This window comes from Lathyrus oleraceus, chromosome 2, assembly GCF_024323335.1.
Source record: "Lathyrus oleraceus cultivar Zhongwan6 chromosome 2, CAAS_Psat_ZW6_1.0, whole genome shotgun sequence".
NCBI lineage: Eukaryota > Viridiplantae > Streptophyta > Magnoliopsida > Fabales > Fabaceae > Lathyrus > Lathyrus oleraceus.
Window position 1 is genome coordinate 247,133,554 of NC_066580.1, and position 17,603 is coordinate 247,151,156.

The 17,603-nt window shown below is 36.7% G+C and overlaps 2 long non-coding RNA genes across 3 annotated transcripts; one reads left to right on the plus strand and one right to left on the minus strand.

Annotated features, from left to right (window-relative positions):
* The first annotated feature begins 2,027 nt into the window (after positions 1–2,027).
* On the plus strand, positions 2,028–3,974 carry LOC127119038 (uncharacterized). Of its 2 annotated transcripts, none has more exons than XR_007802561.1 (3): positions 2,028–2,374; positions 3,234–3,452; positions 3,750–3,974. It is a non-coding gene; the product is annotated as an uncharacterized LOC127119038 (long non-coding RNA). The 2 variants fall into 2 exon arrangements; XR_007802562.1 differs by having other exon boundaries at positions 2,029–2,374; positions 3,234–3,422.
* Positions 3,975–6,858: 2,884 nt separating this feature from the next.
* LOC127119039 (uncharacterized) lies at positions 6,859–9,205 on the minus strand. Its single transcript, XR_007802563.1, has 2 exons — positions 8,571–9,205; positions 6,859–7,157 (listed from the first exon to the last, which is right to left on the minus strand). It is a non-coding gene; the product is annotated as an uncharacterized LOC127119039 (long non-coding RNA).
* Between the last annotated feature and the right edge of the window lie 8,398 nt (positions 9,206–17,603).

Below are 17,603 nucleotides of genomic sequence, written 5' to 3' on the forward strand. Positions count from 1 at the left end.
GCTCAATATACTCTTGCATCCACATGGCTTTCTCTTGGGATACCTAACAATGAGACCATATATTAGTCTCTGTCTAACCATGCATTGTGTTTTCCTATCCATCTCATTCCCTCTGATTTAGCTTGATCAAATTCCATTTGATTAACTAGATCCTATAACTTTTCACATTCCCTTTGTCTTTGTCAAGTGACCATAAGTCCCTTGGTCACTTGATGGGACTTGTCTCTATTACTTTGGAGCTTCAGCCTCTCAACATGTATAAGACCTCAAGCACCATTCAGGCCTTAGTCATCTGCCTCATTCCCACAGAAGCATCTCTGTGAACCTATTTCAACCACTTATCAGACATTGAAAAGGATTGCATGACATGAGCCTTAAACAATAAATAAGGGATGAGAGGGAGCATTCCTATCCCCATTCTGAATATTTTGGGTATAGGACAAATGATCGAGTTGCTCATAGTATTCATCTTTATTCATAGACTTTAGTGCAATTCCAGTCAATTCACTATCAAGTCTATAACTAGCCCCGATGGCTCCTCTTTTAAACTCCTTTTAGTTTAAATACCATTGCAATTTCCTTATCTTTGGAGTTGGCACCTTCATGGTTATATACCTCTTTTGGGAAACACCTCTATGGTTAAGCCCATTCTTTCTTGGTTTTGACACCACAATTCAGGTTGACACCTTCATTGGTTATATACCTCTCTTTTGGGACACACCTCTATAGTTAACCCCATTCTTTCTTGGTTTTGACACACAATTTAGGTTGACACCTTCTTGTTTATATACCTCTCTTTTTTGGGACACATCTATATGATTAACCCCTTCCTCTCTTGGTTTTAACACCACTCCCTTACCATATCAGTCCCAGTGCTTTGGTAAGATCCTTGTCATGTCAGTCTCAGTGCTTTGACAAGTTCCTGCTTTATCCTCCCTTACAATGTCAGTCTCAATGCTTTGGTAATCCCTTTTCTTTTTGGCTTAACACCACCCTCAATCATCTTTCTTTCAGTCTTAGTCCTCCAAACTATGGAGCTCAGACTTCCTCATTGCACTATGAGGACACGTAGGCACAAGGATGTGAATCCTTGGCGAGCACTTTTATTTCTCTCTCTCTCTCTGGTTCCACGAAATACGAGGCTCTGACTTTCTCATTGCACTATAAGGATACGTAGGCATGAGGGGCCTCATCCTTCTCGAGCACTCTTTTTCTAACCTATTTTTATATTCTGCAAGTAAATGAAGATATCAACATCCATCTGAGAAAGGGCAATCAAAACGGTTCCCATGGAGTACCATGGATGTGAGGGGTGCTAATACTTTCCCCTTGCATAACCGACTTCCTTACCCGTTTCTCTGTTCCCCTTAGGTTTATGAATATTTTCTCTTCCCTCTTTTGGGATAAATAAAGTTCAATGGCGACTCTATTGCGTGTTCGATCGTGCGACGGGTTCGGATACACTTTGTTCGGCTTCAGACATGATAAAAAAAATTACAATTAAAGATCAAAATGTAAAGTCATTAAAAAGATGCAACCTAAAGGATTAATCAAGCAAACTATACTAGTTGATTTTATACAAACCCTAAACTAGAGGAACATGAATTTCATGAATTTTCTAAACCCTAAGGGTAAAATAATCAATATCCAATGATTAAACAAATTAGGTATTTCTAACAATCAAAATTCTAATTAAAATATAATTAAACCTAATTGATACTAACTATATTTCATGATAAAAAATTCAACCTAACCTAAATTTAACCTAATTCTAACAATGTGTTTTATGTATAAAAATATTTTTAAAAAATCAGAAACTAAAAAAATGTAACAAATAAATTAACATAATTAAATAAAACAAGAATTAATATGAAAAAGGGAGGCAGGGGTATGAGATCCTATAGTGAGGTGTGGGTAGCAAGCTTGGGCCTCAAGCCCAAGGTCTACACGACAAAATACACGGGTCTAGGTCCACGTCCATGATTCAAACACAAATCTAGGTCAACAAGTTCAAACAAGAACAACTCAGCAACGCACATCAGCATGAACAAACGAACACCCTTTGATTCCTTCAACCTCAATTCTTACTTTGAAAAACTGAAAACTAAGAACAAACAACACGAAATCAAACAGAAGCTATGAAAAATCTCAAATCTAGAATAATCATTATCCTCGAAATCTTATAAACTGAATTCATCGTCATCGAATCGAGTTGCAAACCGAAGACGAGTTGTAACCAAATCGTGTTTTGCACGCAAAATCGAAGAGAATCATAGATGAATGGTGGATTTTGTTAATGCACGTTGATTGAAGCAAGAAATGGAAGATTTACCAGATTGAAGCTCCGATGCGGTGGCTCTCCGGCGAATCGCAGGTAATGAATTTATCCTCTTCTTTCCCCTTGCAACACTTTGTTTTACTTCCTCCTCTTCTCAACAAACGCTAATGTGAGTAATGGATCGTGAGAGAGAAATGAGCGTTGAATGTGAGAAGAAATGGAGAGTGAATGTGTGATTCATGATTGGAAAAACTGATTGAATTGTGATGCTTTGATTTTATAGCCCCTGAGATTCAGTTAGAAATGCAATCGAAACTCATCTCAAATGTAACTGAAATCCTTGGAATTAGTAAGTTGGTTAGAAATTCAAAATTTCTATTAGGGTGTTAAATCAGAAGTTTCAATATGTTGATTTGTATTGATTTCTGTTAGGCTTCCTCTTTGAGAATAAGTTGGTCCAATTTTGCAAAAAATGTTATGAAACCTTTTCCCGAGTTCTGTTATTAACGGGGTTATGTCTTTACCCTGTTAGCAAATGTAGGTTCAATGGTTTGGTGAGTTTGCTACGCACTGCAGGTTGTGTGTTGTGAACTTTGTTATGCGCTTCCAAATTGGTATGCATTGACAAAGGTCATTTGGCTGCTATTAGAAACTTAGGCATATATGGGACTGAGTTATAGAAGGTGTTGAATTGTAATGATATGTGCAATTGTGTTATTGAATTGTTTGGTTCTTTTGAATAGTTGGACTATGAAGGATACTATTTTCTTTGAGTGTTTGGATTAATGGCAAGTAATGAATTGTTATGGAATTGGGATTTGATGTGGAAAGTTTGACTTGTTTGTACTTGAAGTGTGCATGGCATGCTATTTGGACTTGTTTGGATCTATGTTGAATTGGATTGGAATTGTGTATGGACTCTGCATGTATTCTGATTTTGTGTGTTGGTTTGTAGGTCTTAAGCAAGTCATGACGTGGACTTATAGTTGGCAAGGCAAGACGCAAGAATTGCCTAAATTCAAAGCATAATGACCAAAGTTGCAAAAATGGAATTTTCTTCGTTGTGAAGTAACATGGGAGCTTATGGAATCAAGCATGGATGGAGATGTACTCAACATTAGGTTTAGGATGGAGAAATGCAAAGGTTGACTTTGATCAACTATTTGACTAAAAAGTCAATAGTTTACCCAAAAAATCATCTTTTGAAATATATATATATATATATATATATATATATATATATATATATATATATATATAATATATATATATATATATATATATATATATATATATATATATATATATATATATATATATATATAAAAACCAATGATTTGAATGGAATGATCATGAATGTATGTGAATTAAAATTTTTGACTTTTGAATGACCATTAACAAAAAAAAAATTGATTTATTGGAATTGTGTAGGGACTCTGCATGTATTCTGATTTTGTGTGTTGGTTTGTAGGTCTTAAGCAAGTCATGACGTGGACTTATAGTTGGCAAGACAAGGCAAGATGCAAGAATTGCCTAAATTCAAAGCATAATGACCAAAGTTGCAAAAATGGAATTTTCTTCGTTGTGAAGTAACATGGGAGCTTATGGAATCAAGCATGGATGGAGATGTACTCAACATTAGGTTTAGGATGGAGAAATGCAAAGGTTGACTTTGGTCAACTATTTGACTAAAAAGTCAATATATATATATATATATATATATATATATATATATATATATATATATATATATATATATATATATATATATATATATATATATATATATATATATATATATATATATATATATATATATATATATATATATATATATATATATATATATATATATATATATATATATATATATATATATATATATATATATATATATATATATATATATATATATATATATATATATATATATATATATATATGTGAATTAAAATTTTGACTTTTGAATGACCTTTAACAAAAAAAAAATTGATTTATACATGAATCCAATACTTTTAACCAATTGAAACATGATAACATGATAAGGCATGAACCAAATGGATCAAGCTACATGGATGAAACAATAATGAATACCCCAATGAATCACAAGGGATAAAAAAAATAATGGACCAAAAGATCAATGCATCAATGAAAACATGAATGAATGACCAAAGACTTAGGAATTTGAAAGTACCATGGGCTTAGAATCAATGAACTAAGAATGACCAAGCAAAATGCATATGCATGGATGTTTGAACAAAATCTTAAACTAGATGAAATCCCAAACATATGGAAATGTAGGTTAGATGAATGAATCTCATGCACAATAGTAAGTCTAATGGTTGATGATGCACGGCAAGATGGTGAAGAACCTCGACCCCGTGAACTAAGGTTTAAGTCAATCCCATAGTCAAAAATCAAATCAAAATGGCACACAAGTACCAAGGTTCCCTAATTAGGGTTTCATGATGCACACCCTATAATCAAGGTCTTCAAACCAAGCATAAAGCTCCACAATCAATCTCCCACCATATGGGACCACAATTAGGGTTTAGTGATTAAATTAATGCTCAAAAGATTAATTACAAGATCCCTTAGTAGCATAGTCCAAAATTAGGGTTTTTATGCACATATGAATTCCAAGTTGTGATCTCCATGAACCAAGGTCCTAAAGATCATGAAATTAGGGTTTCACCCCCAATGATCCCATATGAATAGCCATACCACACCTTGAGTGCTTGATCCACAAGAAAACCCTATTTTGTTAACCACGACCTTTGAATCCATGATGATTATTAACAAGTGTTAACATGAATTAATGATGCACATGAATGAGGCATGAATGAGTACAGATGAATCTTAAGTCATAGGTTAATGAAAAATGAAAAGGGGAGGGAAAATTTTAGAGTATGACAACTGTGGTAGGTCAGATCAAGCTCATCCTATGACAAGGCTGCTTCATAACTTGTGACTGGAGCAATCCATGTAGATACCCAATGGACTGGGGAAGAGGCAGACTGTGAAGGTACAAGTTCTCTCCCTATTTTTAAATCAAGCGTAAAGGAGTATCAATAACTATTGAGCCTAAAGCAGGTGTTGGAGAATAACGTCTTCATCACCCTTATCCTAGCCTCAAATCTCCCACCTCCCTCCACATGATCATCTGGCTAAGCATTGCACAAATAATCATCATGTAGTAATCATATCTCTTCATTCATGCATATCATTCATCTAGCATAGCATAAAGCCTTGTGGAACAAACTAGAAAAGCCAAAGCCCAATATTTAATCGCACCCCGAAAGCCCAACTTGCTTGGCATCCCTTTTTCCGACCTCTATGGTTGTTGATCTTTTTCCAACCTTCAGGTTGTTGATCTATTTTCAACCTCCATGGTTGATGATCCTGTTTCCAACCTCCATGGTTGATGATCCTGTTTCCAACCTCCATGGTTGATGATCTTATTTCCAACCTCCATGGTTGATGATCCTGTTTCCAACCTGTATAGTTGATGATCCTGTTTCCAACCTCCACGGTTTATAACCTTTTTTCAACCTCCATGGTTGATGATCCTTTTTCGAACCTTCAGGTTGTCAATTTTTTTTGCTATCTTCGGGTTGATGACCTTTTCCAACCTCTATGGTTGATGATTTGTTTCCAACCTCTGTGTTGATGATTTATTTCCAAACAACGATTTGATGACAATCATATTTTTATTTGACATCCCTATTAGAAAGGATTCAATTGAAACCTCTGACTGCAAGGGCATCTTGAAACTTTCTTATTTAACTTATGGGTTCCTCGATTCAATTCACTAAAAACCAGAATCAGAGTCTACCTCTGTCAATACACGTCACTCCTTCCACCAAGTGACCCATTTTGCTGTATAGTATGCATAATTTCATGCAACATGAAAAAAAATCAACATCCACTACATACATCATCAAGAGTTTCTTTGACGACTGATATATTTTCTCAACATAATGTTTCAGTCAATCCCTAGCATATGGCCTAACAAACGTGTACCTGTCATTCCATATCCCCAATACACTTACTTTCCTTACATTACACCTGCTCAATTCTCAATGGACAAATTTTTGGATATTCTTGGATTTAATCCTCTTCTACTTTGAATACTTGAAAAGTTGTCGCAATTCGAACATCTAGGTTCAAGAAGATCAAATAGGGGCAGCTGTAATAACCTAAAATTTTCTCTCCCTTTTTCACTTTTTCATATGACTTATGATAGTGATTCATCTGCATCCTCTTACACATATAGGTCGTCATTACATTTCATTTTTGAGCATCATGGATTCAAAGTTTTGGATAAGTTATAACTTACACATAAGACCCTAATTCTTAAGTTTTACTGCAAATGGTTAGATGGGTATTGCATTAAGGAATTAGCTTGGTTTATGATGGTTAGAATTCAATTGATCTTGTTGGGTTTTGTGCATTAGTCCATTAGTTGGTTTGATTGGGATTCAAGGCCATTTTGATTCATGTTTCATTTCAAATATAGCATGCAAGGTTCAAATTCTAAACATTTCAAAGTTCAAAATTATGAGGAAGAAGCATATTACTTGAAGCAAAAGTTACGTATTCATTTCAAAAGATCTATTTCATTACAAATCATCCAATTACACTTCAAATATCAATTTCAATGTTCATGCAAAATTACATCAAGGAAACCTTAATTTTGACCTATGTTGACTTTAGGTCAACTGTTGACTTTTCGATCAAACTGTTGACCAAAGTCAACGGCCTAGGTTTAATCCCTAAACCATGTGTCTTTCTTCATCTTCAATTTGATTTCCAAGTCACCAAGTATTGCCCATGCGTTCATGATATAAATGCCAAGTTTTCTCATACATATACATTCCTGCAAGTCACACAAATACACCATTAACAGGTGTAATTTCTTTTAATCACATCACAATTTCCACAAGCCCTAGAAAAGCAATTCAAAGTTCAAATGCAGGCTAAAATTTCTACAAAGGGTAAACAACTAGTACAATAGTTAAGCATGCATAATTGGAGTATATTACCATTTATCCCAACTAACTCCACGATAACAATTCAAAAATAAATGACTAACATTTACATTTCACTAGCTTACAACCATTTTTAATAGCTTCCAAGCCCAAAACAGTTCATCTAATTCGCTAAATTCTAATTCAAGTTAACCATTACTAGCATAAACCATTTGCATAAAACAGCAAGCATATCCATTAATGCTCAAGATCAACAGGCCAATCACAACAGCTAGTGAGTTTTGTAGCTGATTTCAAAATGTTACAAACCTTAACATAGCATTCTAATATCCATCATAATATCAGATTTCAATTAAGCTCAGTCTGCTAACATACTAACCTTGTTAACTAATAACTAATAACCAACTATTTTCACAACCCTAACTGAATTCAAACACCTATAATAGAAATTCAATTTAACTACTAATAAAAAATTCTAACAGAGTTAGAATATTTAGCTAACTGAATTAAAGCGCACTTCCCATCCTAATCGTAACTAATTCAATTTTAACTAACAAATGACATTTCTTTTTTTTATGCATAGCAGGTTTTACAAAATATTCATTAGCAACACTTAACGATTCATGACATCATTAACACCACAACAACTGAATCCATTAACTAACTAAAACTGATTACTTGACAGATTCTAACAGAGGGGATAACTTCCAACCAACTGAAATACCTAACAGTTAATTAACAAAACCTAACTAACTCATCCATCTAACTAACTAACTAACTTGTAACTAACAGAAATCCATTAACTTCAAACCCAACTAACTGTAGTTGAAGAAACATAATGGAAAACTCTCAAATTATCACATAACTGCATATAAATGACTTTTTAATAGACTTTTCTAACGGATGTTAACTTCTAACTAACTTATACATGAATAATCTAACACTATCAGTTCAGTTACAACCTCACATACATATAATCTATCACTCACCAATCATTTATAGGTGTGCTACAATCATTATTCACACACAATCATTCAGCAGTCATTCGATCACAAATTAACCACTCTCCAATCATTAGAAAAAACTTCATCTTCATCATCACTCTCTCATTCTCCCATATTCACTCTCTGTTCATCTCAACCCTCACCAATCTCTCATCAACTCTCCAAACTCTATATTCATATTCCTTCACGCACACACACAATAGCAAAGCAAGCATAACAAATTTCCTACAGACTAAGGAGAGCGAGAGAAGAAGAAGAAGAAAACAACAACGTAAAGGGAAAGGAGAATCGAATTACCTCTTAGAAGTTTTCTCTGGATTTCTCTCTGATTTTCACTTCTTCAGTACAACAACAACTGGGGCAGCCTCCGCCTCAATGGTAGGCTCTGCATTGATCTTCCTCTTTCTCCTTTCTCTTAACCTTGATGTAGCCTTTTACCATAGGGACCAAACCCCTAAGGTTTGGATCCCTTTCAAAGCCTCTGCATTGTTTAATTTCTGTTTCTTTCTTTTAGGGTTTATAGATTGTTGCATTCAATTTGGGTTCTAGGAAAAATCAAGGGAAGTTGATAGGATATTGTGATAGAGGGAAAGGATACAATGTTCTGATGTAAGGGTTCGAAGGTTCAGACATTCTCCTCCGCCGGTGGTGAATCCCGACGCGGAGGAGACGGAGATTTCATGTGCAAGGTGTTCTTGAGTTTGAAATTTGAAAGAATATGGAACTTGAACGTGTATGCTGATTGTTTTGGCTTGGATTTGCTTGGGCCTCAGACCCAATGTTTACGCAGCCTACACCCCTGAGTTCACTCTGAACCCCCTCTTGGACCTAGCTTCATTGCATTGGGTCTCACTTTCAGGCCATGTTCGCAACAATCTCTTGCCTCCCTATCGAGGTTTACTTGCAGGACCGGCTACAAAGTTCTAGACTAATATGTGTTAGGTATATGGTGTGTTTGTTGGTAAAGTGTTTGGAACAATACAACAATAAGTAAAACATTTGCAAGAAAAGTGTAGTAAAAGTAAAAGGATAAAAGCAAGATAAAGATGTAAATGAACAAAACAAATGAAATAACTTAATAAGTTAAATGGTTTGGAAGTAAATGTGGAAGCAGGTGTACATTTTGTAGGAAGTTAACTCTTTTCTCTTAGATGCTTGATACTTCAAGTGTTTTCCTATTGCAATGTTACCAATGCCACCTCTAGAAATGAAAATCATATATACTTAAATAGTAATAAAAAATAACTGCTAGAAGGTTGTGACCCATTCATGATGTGTCTCGTGTCGGAGCCTGTCAACCCACGTCTCTAGTAACTTCTCACATTCTGTTTCCAACGATCGGTGTCTATCATGGCACGTTTCACTTCGACTTCGACAGGATCACCCCTTCCGTCGACTTCGCTTTCCTGATTTCTCCGTCGGTCGACTTCACTTTCGACCGTATCTTAGTTGTCCTGATTTCCCTTTAACGTGGTTGAAATTTTCCAGCTAACAAATTGCCCCCATAAAAGGCCCGTTTCGACCGAGAGACTCTTCGACCGAGAAACTTGGCTTTTTCACTTTCCAAATTATGGTTGGATGTCGAATCATTAATGATGCTCTACACAATGATGATTTTTTCTGCACCACGATTTCCCAGAAAAATGACATCATTAGAAGCTACTTCCTAGGTCGTGGGCTTTCAACTAACACAACTAATTTTCCCACTACCACTTAGTCTGACAGTTGACGTCGATTTACTGACCCTTGGTTGCCATTCTGTTTGCCTATAAATACCAATTTTTCATGTTCAACATTTTTATTTCTACTTCTTCATCTGCACATTTTATCTGCAATCCTTCAAAGCGATATTACTCTCCTCATTTTTCTCCTTCTTTCACTGCAATGGCTTCCTCTACTCACACCAAGAACGTAGCAACCTTCAATGCTGACAACAATCCTATTGCATTTCAACTTACTGAAGCAGAAAGCATGAAACCTATTCCTCAACCCACCTCTAATGATGAGGCTATGGTGAAAATATGACAAAGCCAAATGCTCATTCCATTTGTCGTTGTTGACAAACTCATTGCCTTCCATGGGCCTTTTCCAGATACCAAAACTCAACCAAAAAATGTTCAATCCCATTTTCCTGGTTTTACTCCTGCTCTCCCTCTAGCTTTTGAAAAGGACGGTACCATCGACGTAAAGTTCATGGACCCAAAGGATATAGTTTTTAGATTGATGCCTACTCCTGGCAATAAGGAGTATGTGGCTTGGCTTAACAAAGTTTAACGTAAACGCCAAGACCAATGGAGAAGTGCTGGTATCTTCGACGCTATCTAGATCTCGAGGCACGCCCATCGAATCAACCCATGCATGCTACTGGCTTTGATGTATCTCTGGGAGGGTTCGACCAATACCTTCCAGCTTCCTTGTGGTATGCTGATGCCAACTCTTTTTGACGTGGCGTCTATTAATGGTTTATCACCTCTGGGCAAAACTTTCGACCCTACGCTTCCGACAGAAGCCACCTTTTCGTTCAATCGCACAAACTTTCAAAATTATATCGAAGACCATCATAATAAAGATTTTGTCGAAGTATTTGATGAAAAGCATATTGCTTTTCTAACCCTTTGGCTTTCATACTATGTCTTTTATCCTGACTCTTTACAAATAGCCAAGAGTTACATAAGCCCGACGATCTAAATCCACGAAGGTCGACAGGTTTTTTTAGGTAAGCTTTTGCTAGCTTCCTTGTACCACTCTCTGGGGATTGCAACCCTAAAATTGAAATATCTTCACTCTACTTCAAAGGCCCTGAATTTATCAGGCCCTATGTGGTTGTTCAACACTAGTTAAACGCCGCCTTCGAGTACTAGTTGGGCTATCCGGTGTCGGAGCACATAATGCCTTTGAACGAGGATCGACCAGCCAAAGGCGCAAGACTCGCCTTAATGACATGTCTAGAAGCACCCAACATACATCTATTTATGAAGTATCTCAATATGTTTATCGAGGCCGACTCCTTTGTTCCAGGTATATCCCCATTTGTGGATCGAAGCTTTAGCCCAAAATGTTTTAAAATTCTTTTCCCATGTGATTCCCCTCAAGCTGCATCACAGTCGAATGTTGTGTGGAGGGCGTTTTTTACTATTACGTTGTTGTCATTTAGGATAGAGGCAGGGCAAAAGGGGTACGATTTCATGAGCTACCAACCCAACTTGATGGCTCGCCAATTTGGCCTTAGCCAGATGTTACCGAAATCTTTGGTGTCACATTCGACATACATCATATGGGTTGGTCGACCACTAAACGTTGAAGTCCATAAAGCTTGCCTAAGATTTCACAAGTCTACTCAACGCCTCGAACTACCAGTTTTCAAATTTCAGCAATCCTTTTTGACAACCAAAGACTTCGACGAGTGGTGATTCGACTACCAACATCAATGTTTTCTGAGTGCATTTTTCTTCAACATATGATCAACGCTTTCTCCATTCTCACTGGCGAAATGTCGACTCCAACCGACTACTGATGCTCCCGATGCAACAGTCTAAATTACCAATGTTGACGAGGCCCAAACAAAGAAGGTAACCACTATTCCTTCGCCTTTTCCTTCTTTGAGAAGAAAAAATAACAACTTCTTTTCTATGTTTCTATCTTATAGGATCGAAAGAGGGTTCCAATTACTGCGCCAGCCCCTAGCAAACCTTCAAAAAGACAAAAGGCACCATCGAATTTGAAACCAAAGGTATTTCGTGTCTTAGCGTTTTATGAGGTTTTAAAATCCAGTCACCCTCTCACCTATCTTGTAACTTAGGTTCCTGAAGAGGTGCCTTCAGTCGATAGTGAAAACTTTGATGGCAACATGCATTCACACATATTTCCAACATCAAAGGTGCCATCAGCTACTCCGCCTACTCCGGCCCGAAAAAAGAAAGTTCAGGCCAAAACCCCGCCTTCAAGAGCCGCTTCTTCGATCGAAAAGACCTCAGTTCCTGATGATCTCACTGAGGTCTTTGTGCCCCATGGTCAAGAAAGAAATACTCCAACTTCCCCACAACACGTGGCTTCCCAGGTATTTGACTCCCCTTATTTTACCAATTCTTGAATTATTCTCCAACGTGGATCCTGACATTTTTGTTATAGGGACATGCGGCTGATTTAACTCCTGCTGAACCCATAGTCGACGTGAGGTTCAAAAGTCAAGCAGCTGAAACTCTATTGAGTCCTCAAAGACAAGACAAGTTCCAGAGTGTGTCGCCTGATGCTCTACAAAATCTTAATACTCAGCAAACTCAGGCCCCTTTGATCGTTGTTGGAGAAGGCACTTATTTCAGCACTCTTACTCCGGAAGAAGTTTTGACCATGAAGTGACAAAATCTGGCAGAGGCCTTGAGGAAGCTACAACAACTTTGTCAAACATCGACTAATGTTCAACCTTATTCTTCGATTGTTATACCTGCTCCAAGAATGGATGACATTGTCTCTCTCAAACTTCAATAGTTAAAAGATTATATGTTTGAGCGCAAGATTCTAATTGTCGTTGAGGAAGAAGAAGGCTTGACACGCGACATTCTCAAATTGCTGGACGAAGTTGCCCTACACGAACTTCCTGCTCTGGTTGCTAGATACTTGATTGAGTTTGAAGCTTTCTTCACCCAATTGGTCAAAGATCTCGCTCTCCGTCGGAATGCTGATTTTCAAATTAAAATGAAGATCAACGAGATGAGACTGGAGTGGGATTTTAGTGAAGTTTGTGAGAAAAAACTCAATGACTTCGAGGCCATGAAACAGGAATGTGTCAGCAAACAGCAAGTCTTCGATCAACAAATCTCAGATTATCAAGCTCAAATAGCTGAACTCACTAAGAAGATTGTTGAGGTTGAGGCACAAAAAGCCTATTTGGATACAGCTGAACCTCTTCCTGCTCAGGGTGTGGTCGATCGAGAGGTTCTTAAAGGGATTGCACACGGCGCAAAAGGCCTTTGAAATCGAAGAGAGGATTAACCAGCTACAGGAGAAGAAAAACCTTCTTCACAGCAGAATTGGTCATGAGAAGACCCTTTTCGAAGACTTTAAGTCTAGGTTTCCTACTTGATGTATTTCTTTTGTCGAGGCAATTGTAGTGTTAGCTGGCAATTTTGTATGCTATCTTGGCTTTAAACAATTAATGATTATTCTCACTATATTTTAATTTGAATCTCTTGTAGCATAGGTTTATATTTTTTCAAATATTTCCCATTTAATCTTAAGATTCTTCGATCAATACCCAACTCTTGAATTTCGTAGTCATTGTTCGTAAATGTTTGGATTATTTGAAATGGTCCTTCCCACTTTGGTGAACATTTTCCTAAAGTTAGATCTCTTTTCTCCATAGGTAAAATTACCTTCCAATAATCATTTGTTGCAAAGGTTTTCGTCTTAATCCTTATATTGTATACTTTAGCCACACACACCTTTTGTCGTATCAACACGTCTATTGTAACCAATCTTTCTTCGTCTAAATTAGTCAGTTCATCGAACATCAATCTCCAATACTGCTCCGATGGGATGTTGTTTTGCCGCTGCACCCTAACTGATTGCAAACAAATCTCTATTGACAACACAACATCGTGCCCAAATGTCAAACAGAAAGGCGTTGAATTTGTTGCCTCTTTTGGGGATGTTCGACAAGCCCATAAAATTTGGTCCAATGTTTTGTGCCAATTCTTAGGTTTCTTGGCAACGTGTTTTTTGATTAAACGAATTATCACTTTAATGGCTGCCTCGATTTGGCCATTTTCTTAGGCGTAGTAAGGTGTGAAAGTAACCAACTTGAATCATGTTTTAGCGACGAACTCTTGCATCTTTTGACCTATAAAAACTGAGCCTTAATTTATAGCAATGGTTTCAGGAATCCCAAACCTATACAAGATGTGTTTTTAAATGAATTCGATCACAACCTCTTGATCTAATTTTACCAAAGGGATAGCTTCTATCCATTTTGTAACGTAGTCTATTCCGACTAGGATAAACTTTTGTTATTTCGACAAGGCTGGTCGAATCTCACTAATGACATCTAATGCCAACTCTTGAAAGGGCCAAGGCTTGATAATTTCGTGCAACTCACTTGCTGGTACATGTTGGATGCTTGCGTGCATCTGACATTCTTGGCACCCTTTGGCGAAATCAATACAATCTTTTAACATACTTGGCCAATAAACACCTTGTCGAAATAATAGCCATTTCATTTTATTTCCCGCTTGGTGTTCCCCACAGGTTCCATTGTGTACCTCAGATATTTCCAAGTAGGCTTATGTATCCCGAAGGAACTTGAGAAATACATCTTCTGAACTTTTCTTCAACAACTCATTTCCCAGGCGTACGTAACTTAAAGCTATATACTTGATTTTCCTGTCAATGTTCCCAACTGGATTTTCCAAGTACTCCATGATTGGTTTTCTCCAATCTGATTGTGACAACTTGTCATGGAAAAACCTTTGTGCCTTGCAAAAATTTCAAAATTTTGAAGAAATTTGTTGGAGACGCTGAAGACCTCTACCCCCCCCCCCCTAGTTTTTGGGATTTCCATAATGGGTGACGTCGAGACGTTCGACACCATCTTTTCCTTTCCTCAATAAAATCCTTGAGATTTTCTTTCGATACCTTGTAACCAGAGGCAATTCGTGTTAATTCGTTGGCTTCTTAATTCTCCATTTTGGGCACATGCGTGATGCTGACAACCTCGAAGCACTCTAATAGTTGCATCGCCATTGTGAAATACATCAACATATTTTCTTTAAATCACTTGTATTCTTGTGTTATTTGTCTAATCACTAACTTCAAATCTCCTTTTATTTCGACCTTCTTGTCCCCTAAGTCCCTTAAGATTTTGAGACCAGTTATTAGGGCTTCGTACTCTGCTTCTTTATTGGAACACTTTCCGTCGAATCTACATTTGAACTTCGTTGGAATGTCTTGTGGGGACAATATTAAGATCCCAACTCATGTTCCTTTTCTGTGACTTGATCCGTAGAAGTATAACCTCCAAGGGTTCGTGTCAACCATGTTTAGTGAATGTTCGACTATGGCGTGATCCACAATAAAATATGCCACTATCTGGCCTTTCATAGCCCTCAAAGGCTTATATGTTAAAGAAACTTTTGTTAATGCTAGCGCATATTTCCCAATTCGACTATGTAAAATGGGTTTAGACAACATATTTTCAATAACATCACAATGAGATGAAACATAAACATCAACTGGTTTTATATATTGTTTTAATTTCATACATGAGAAGTACAGGCAAATGCACAATTTTTCAATCACATTGTACCTAGTTTCAGCATCTATCAAAGTTCGACTGAGTTAATAGATGGGTCTTTCGACACCACTGTCATCCTCTTGAGATAACATACTACCTATGGTTGTATCCAACGCGACAATGTACAAACTCATATTCTTATTACTACTAGGTGGTAACAAAATGAGAGGCTTTATGAGGTACTCCTTGATGGCGTCGAAAGCCTCCTACTTCTCTTTCCCCCAATGAAAATCACTCTCCTACTTAATCTTGATTAGTGGTGAAAAAACCTTCGTCTAGCCACTTAGATTCGATATAAATCTTCTCAAGAAGTTTATCTTCCCTAACAAAGACCGGAGTTGTTTCTTTATCAACGGAGGCTTGAGATCCATAATTGCTTTTGTCTTGTTTTGGTTGATCCCGATGCCTTTCTTGTGTACCACGAAACCTAAAAAGTCCCATGCATGTACACCAAAAGAACATTTTAATGGATTCATTTTCAATCCATATTTTCTCATCCTCTCAAATGAGCGTCGATGATCCAGATGATCATTTTCAGATGACGATTTTATCATAATATCATCAATGTATACCTGCATAAACTTTTCAATAAAATCATGGAATATCACATTCATGGATCTTTGATAGGTTGCTCCAGCATTTTTTAAACCAAACAGAATCACAACCCATTTGTATGTTCCCAAAGCTCCAGGGCATCGAAACACCGTCTTGGGAACATCATCTTCCGCTATGAGAATTTGATTATAGCCAGAATAACCATCAAGCATACTCAAGCATTTGAAGCCTGCGGCTGAATCGACTTTCTGCCACAGGCATCGAATACTCATCTTTTGGAGTAGCATTGTTTAAATCTCTAAAATCTATACAGACTCTGAGAGTTCCATTTTTCTTAATAACATGTACTATATTAGCTAACCATTCGACATACCTTGCAGTTCTGACGAACCAACTTTTGAGGAGTCTTTCGATCTCTTTCTTAATCTTTATTATGACTTCTGGAGCAAACCGTCGAGGATGTTTCTTTACTGGCCATTTTCCTGGTTAAATAGGCAATCAGTGAACCACCACACTTCGATCCAGACCAGGCATTTCGCCATAGTTCCAGGAAAAATAGTCTTTGTATTCTTTCAAGAATATATGATTATATCATACTTTATTTTCTTTTTTACAAACCAAAATACAAAAATATGTCTAGTATAACTTTGTTTCTTTTGTAGGTAGTGTGTGTCAATTTGTGCCCCACCAAGCCCACAACTAGAGTTTGAGACCCTCAGTGAAAGAGGTCAAGAAATCAAAGTCCCATATTGGTTATAAACATCATATATGGATCCTCATGTTATTTATTTTTCATTTTGATCAAGATTTCATCAAGAGTTTGAAGCTTGTTTGTCAAGGAAACCCTAATTCATCTAGCTATCTTGTGTGCCTTCCTCAACAAGTTTCTTCAACAGTTGGTCAAAGATATTAAGTGGTACTTCATTTTACATCATCATAACCATATTTGATATTCCATGATCCTCTAAGAGCAAAGGAACTTCAAGTATGCAAGTTGATTCAAGGAAGTTGACCAGAAAAGTCAACTGGTCAAATCTAGGGTTTCCTAGACCCTATCTTCTACATTTTTTGTCATATGAAAATTATTCTAAGATAAAAGTTACTCTTTATGACATTAAAAGCATCTTTCATGTTGTCCTCAAGATCTAATTTTACTTGGAAATTCAATTTTTATGGTGAAAGATTATAGGTCATTTTGTTTGTGCCCTAGATAGAAGGTCAACTTCCAAGAACCATAACTTCCTCATTTTTATGATATGAATATGATCAAGGTTTAATGATTAATTTAAATATGTCTTCTTCAAATTTTCTTATTTGATAAATTCATGTGGAAAGAGGAAACATTATACGTCCATTTTGGTCCTCATCATTGAACAAGCAAATTGCCTCAACTTCTAAAATCCATAACTTCATCATCCAAACTCCAAATGATGCAAAATTTATGATAAAATTGAAGATAATTGAAAGGGATAAAACTTTGTGGAAGGAGA